This window comes from Chrysochloris asiatica, unplaced genomic scaffold (assembly GCF_000296735.1).
Source record: "Chrysochloris asiatica unplaced genomic scaffold, ChrAsi1.0 scaffold00001, whole genome shotgun sequence".
Classification (NCBI taxonomy): domain Eukaryota; kingdom Metazoa; phylum Chordata; class Mammalia; order Afrosoricida; family Chrysochloridae; genus Chrysochloris; species Chrysochloris asiatica.
The window spans coordinates 62,071,152-62,077,407 of record NW_006408519.1 but is presented as its reverse complement, the minus strand read 5'-3'; the positions used below and the strand labels follow the sequence as shown (position 1 = coordinate 62,077,407).

The 6,256-nt window shown below is 38.4% G+C and overlaps 1 pseudogene; it reads left to right on the top strand.

The window, feature by feature from the left end:
• The first annotated feature begins 5,465 nt into the window (after positions 1 to 5,465).
• LOC102832267 lies at positions 5,466 to 6,011 on the top strand (annotated as a pseudogene).
• The last annotated feature ends 245 nt before the right edge of the window (positions 6,012 to 6,256 follow it).

The window sequence follows — 6,256 nt, the reverse complement described above, 5'->3', positions numbered from 1 at the left end:
TAGGTGGTATATGAGCAAATAGTGACATTCACCTAGTAAGTGGGCTTGCAGGAGGTACAGTATGAATGGGCTATCTAGGCACACTTTCTGTTTCCCATCAATTGAGTCAAGGGGAAAATATCAAAAAAAAAGAGAGAGAAAGAAGCAAAAAAGAAAACCATAAATATAAAAACAAGTGTGTGTGTGGGGGGGGGGAAGCAGGCAAGCAACAGCAAGACAAAATTTAATAACTAAAAGTAAAAAAGGAAAGGAAAATAAAGACAAGAAAAAATACAAGAAACAAAATTTTGTTGTTGTCTAGTGCTGTTGTTGAGTCAGTTCTGACTCACAGAAACCCTGTATAGGGTTTACAAGGAGCAACTGGTGGGCTTGAACTGCTGACCTTATGGTTCACAGTCCAGTGCTGATCATACAGTGCCACACCAGGAATCTAAGCAGAACTAGGGGGGTAGGTGGAAAAAAGAAAAGAGAAAGAGAGTTATAAAGAAAAAATTAAAAGAAGAGAAGAAAAAGAATAAGGAAAGGGAATAAAGAAGAGAAACTGAAGAAACAACATGAGAAGCAAAAGGAAGGTGAAGGAGAAAATTATGGCAGGACAGGACTCAAAGAGGAGAAAACTCTACAGGGCAGCTTGCCTGGTATGGGCTGGTACCCTCTGCCAGTCAAGCAGCTTACATGGTGAAAGGAGAAAGAAGATGGGATGCCCAGTTGTAGATTAAGTTCCTGCTGACCTAGATATTGTCTTGGTCAGAGTACCACATTTACAGGTAGTTCATACCAGCTCAGAAGGTGGCTGAGCTTGAGGTACTTTTTCCCACAAGGAATTATTTGAAGCCTAGAAGGCAGACCAGTTGGTTATGGAAGGAGTTCTTGACCTCTAGAGGTGGTCAGGACCCTCCAGAGGCAGGGAAGTTACACCAGGCTCAGTTCTCATCCCAAGCAGAACAGGGGCTGTGCAGGGCAGGGGTTGTCACTGCCAGTGGGTAGATGAGAGTGGGGCTGGTCGTGCTCTGGTCACCAGGAGGGTGAGGGGAACAAGGGAAAATTCCACCTTTCTCATCACCAGCCACTGGAGTGTGTTTGTATTATCAGGCCTGTTAATCAAATGTTGCTTGCAAAAGTTCAAAATGGCAGTGGTAGGTCAGCCGAATTAGCAGTTTACTCATCTGTCTCTTCTCTTGCCTCTTTTGTTCAGCTTCTCCTTCTAGTCCATACTCAATCTGCTTCTCTATCCTTTCCTCTAGAGTTTAGGGTTTTAGGATTATCAGTCATATCTGCTTCATTTGATCTCTCTCATCTGTTGTACAGGGTCTGTGTAGTGTATCTGCATAGTCATCCATCTTGCTGGAAGTCTCAAAGGTTTTTATGATTTTGTAGCAAAATTTTATATTTCCACCATTCATCTGTCAGTTCATTGTATTGTGATAGCTGTTGGGAGGCACTCAAAATATGGCTAGGGAAGAGCTGTCTCCTCAAAGTATAGTTTACCATATGGCCTGGATGGAGCAATGCTTTTCAGACCTTCATTTGCTAAATGACACAACTCAAAATGAGAAGGAGCTGCATCCATTGATAATCAGAATGTGGAATGTGTAACATAGGAATCTAGGAAAACTGGAAAGTGTCAGCAATGAAAAGGAATGCATAAAGATTGGTATCCTGGGCATAAGTGAGTGGAAATGGACAGGTATTGGCAATTCTGAGTCAGATAATCATATGATTTACTATGTTGGGAACAACAAACTGAAAAGGAATGACAATAAATTCATTGTGAAACAGAGCATTTCAAAATCCATTTGAAGTACAATGCTGTATGTGATACAATAATATGCATATGCCTACAAGGAAGACCAGCCAATACTATTATTATTCAAATTTACCCAACAACCACTAAGTCCAATGATGATGAAATTTAAGAATTCTACCAGCTTCTTCAGTCTGAAATTGATCAAGCATGCAATCAAGATGTATTGATAATTCGTGGTGATTTAAATGCAAAGGTTGGAAACAAAGAGGAAGAATGAGTACTTGCAAAATATGGCCTTGGTGATAGAAATTATGTTGGAGTTTGCATAATAGAATTTTGTAAGACCAATGACTTATTGATTACAAACATAGTTTTTCAACAACATAAACAGCAACTATACACACGAACTTCACCAGATGGAATATACAGGAGTGCAATCAACTACATATGTGAGAAGAAATGGTGGAGACGCTCAGTATCACCAGCCAAAACACAACCAGTGCTGACTATGGAATGGACCATCAATTGTTCCTTTGCAAGTTCAGGCTGAAACTGAAGAAAAATAAAACAAGTTCAAAAGAATCAAAATATGGCCTTGAGTATACCCCGCCTGAAATTACAGACATCTCTAATGACCAAAGACCAAAGGAGTTGTGTGGTGGTAACAAGAACATCATACATATAGAAAACAAAAGCTAATTTAAAAGATATGAAAGACAGGACCAAAATGGATATCAGAATAAAATCAAAATCATGCTTTTGAGCATAAAGAAGCCAAAGCAACTGGAAAAAATGAGCTGAAAAAAAAAACCCGTCAAAGTGCAGATTCAGAAAACAAAGTAATGTATTATAATGAAATGTGCAAGGACCTGGAGTAAGAAAACTAAAAGGAAAAAACACACTCCGCACACTCCACACATTTCTCAAGCTGAAAGAACTAAAGATAAAGTCCAATCCTCCAGTTGCAAATATTGATGGATTCCATAGGCAAAATTTTTGCTGAAGATAATTTAAAAATGGCTGCAACAGTACATCCATAGGAACTGCCAGAAATTCAAGCTGGAATCAGAAGATGATGTGGAATCAGGGATATCATTGCTGACTTCAGATGAGTCTTGACTGAAAGCAGAGAACACACACAGATATTCATTTTTGCTTTATTAATTATACAAAGACATTCACCTGTGTGGATCATAGGACACTGTTGTTAACTTCACAAAGAATGGGTATTCCAGAACACTTAATTGTGCTCATGAGGAACTTGTACCAAGAGGCAATTGTTGGAACAGAACAAGGGGATACTGAATGTTTTAAAATCAGGAAAGTTGTTCAGCAAGGTTGTGTCCTTTTATCATACTTATTCAGTCTGTATGCTAAACAAATAATCTGATAAACTGAATTATAAGCAGAAGAACATAGCACTAGAATTGGAGGAAGATTCATTTGTTGTTGTTGTTGTTATTAGGTGCCATCGAGTTGGTACCATCTCATAGTGACCCTACTTACACAACAGAATGAAACACTGGCCACGTCCTGCAAAAACCCCACCATCGTGCTCCATCTGAGCCCTTTACTGATGCTGTCACTATGCCAGTCCATCTCATTGGGGGTCTTCTTCTTTTTCTCTGATCCTGCACCTTACCAAACATGATAGCCTTCTCCAGGGACTGGTCCCTCCTGACAATATGTCCAAAGTATGAGAGACGAAGTCTGGCCATCCTGGCTTTCAAGGAGCAGTCTGGATGTATTTCTTCCAACACAGATCTGTTTGTTCTTTAGGTAGTCCATGGTATTTTTAATATTCTCCTCCAACACATAACTCAAATGAATTAATTGTTCTATGGTCTAATATTCACTGTCTAATTTCTACATGTATATAAAGTTACTGAAAATACTATGGCTTGGGTCAGACTCACCTTATAGTCCTCAAACTGAAATCTTTGCTATTGAACACTTTACTTTAAAGAGGTCTTGTGAAGCAGGTTTGTCTAATGCAATATGTTGTTTGATTTCTTGACTGTTGCTTCCATGAGAGTTTATGGTTGATTCAAATAAAATGAAGTCTTTGACAACTTCAATCTTTATTTATATGAATGTTGTTTATTGGTCCAGTGGTGAGGATTTTTGTCTTCTTTACATTGAGGGGCAACCCATACCATAGGCCTTTGATCTTCATCAGTAAGTATTTTTGTCCTCTTCACTTTCAGCAAGAAAAATCATATCATCTGTATATTGCAGGATGTCAGTGAGCCTTCCTACAATCCTGATACCACAGTTTTCTTCATATAATCCAGTTTATCAGATTATTAGCTCAGCATGCAGACTGAATAAATATGGTGAAAGAATACAACCCTGACACACATCTTTGCTAATTTTAAACCATTCAGTGTTCCCTTGCTCTGATTAAGCAACTGTCTCTTGGTCTATGTACAGGTTTCTCATGTTCCAGAATACTCATTCTCTGCAATGTTGTCATGATCCACATAATCAAAAGCCTATACATTGTCAATAAAATACAGGTAAACATCTTTCTGGTAGTCTCTGCTTTCAGCCAAGATGCATCTGACATCAGCAATGATATCCCTTGTTCCATGTCCGGCTTGAACCTCTTGCAATTCTCTGTCAATGTACGTTTGTAGCTATTTTTTGGATTATCTTCAGCAAAATTTTACTTGTCTGAGATATTAATGATATTATCTGATGACTTCCTCATTTCTTTGGATCACCTCTCTTTGGAATGGGCACAAATATGGATCTCTTTCAGTCAGTTGGCCAGGTAGTTGTCTTCCAAATTTCTTGGCAGAGATGAGTGAGTGCTTTTAGTGCTGCATCAGTTTGTTGAAAGATTTCAATTTGTATTCCATCAATTCCTGGAGCCCTGCTCTTTACCAATGCCTTCAATGCACCTTGGACTTCTTCAGTATCACTGGGTCTTGATCCTATGTTACCTCTTGAAATGGTTGAACATTGAACATTTCTTTTTGTACAGTGACTCTGTGTGTATTCCTTCCATCTTCTTTTGATGCTTTCTGCATCATTCAATATTATGCCCATAGAATCATTGAATATTGAAAATTGCGGCTTAAATTTTAATTCCGTTTCCTCAGCTTAGGAAATGCTGAGTGTGTTCTTCCTTTTGGTGTTTTCACTCCAGGCCTTTGTACATTTTGTTACCATATTTCACTTTGTCTTCTGAAGCTGAACTTTGAAATGTTCTATTTACCTCTTTTACCTCCTCATTTCTTCCATTTGCTTTAGCATCTCTATGCTGGAGAGCAAGTTTCAGAGTCTTTTCTGGCATCAATTTTGATCTTTTCCTTTTTCCTTTTCTTCTTAATGACCTTTTGCTTTCTTCCTGTATAATGTTCTTGATGTCATTTCACAACTCTTCTGGTCTTTGATTTTTAGTGTTGAATGCATCAAATGTGTTTTTCAGATGATCTCTAAGTTCAGGTGTGATATATTCAAGCTCACAATTTCGCTCTGATGGACTTGTTCTATTTTTCTGCAGCTTCAGCATGAATTTCTATATAAGTTGGTCTGTTCCACAGTTTGCCCTTGGTTTTGTTTTGGCTGAAGATATAGAGCTATTCCAGTATCTCTTTCCACAGATGTAGTCAATTTGATTTCTGTGTATTCCATCTGTTGCGTTCCATATGTACAGTTGCCTTTTATGTTGTTTAAAAAAGGTATTTGCTTTGCCATATCTACTTTGAGAATGAAGGCCATTCTCAACAACCAGACTGTCGACGTTCCTGTTGATATCAGCATGAAGAGATGCACAATTATTGTGAAGGGGCCCTGAGGAACTTTGTGGAGGAACTTCAATCACATCAATGTAGAACTTAGTCTCCCTGGAAAGAAAAAGAAGAGGTTTCATGTTGACAAATGATGGGGAAACAGAAAGGAACTGGCTACGGTTCACACAGTCTGTAGTCATGTGCAGAATATGACCATGGGCTTCCATTACAAGATGAGTCTGTGTATGCTCACTTCCCCATTAACACTGTTATCCAAGGGAACAGGTCTCATGTTGAAATCTTAAACTTGTTGAGTGAAAAGCACATACATACAGTTCAGATGAGAACAGGTGTTGTTTGTTCAATATCTCAAGCACAGAAAGCTGAAATAATTCTTGAAGGAAATTACATTGAACTTGTATCAAGTACAGCAAGCTGTAATAATTAAAAACAAGGATATCTGAAATTTTGGGGATGGTGTCTACATGTCTGAAAAGGAAATCATCCAACAGGCCAATGAGTAAGATATAAAAGCTATCCAGCTATAGAAACAAGGCCTGGTGATTCCTAAGACCTATCAGTGATATTTTTGATGTAATAAAATTTATCTAACCAACTCCCCTCCCCCAAAACGGTATTTGCAATGAAGAAGTCATTTGTTTGTTATTAAGTACCGTGGAGTCAGTTCCAACTCACAGTGATCCTGTATAGGGTTTCTGAGACTGTAAATCTTTACAAGAGCAGAAAGCCTCATCTTTCTCCTGCAGAA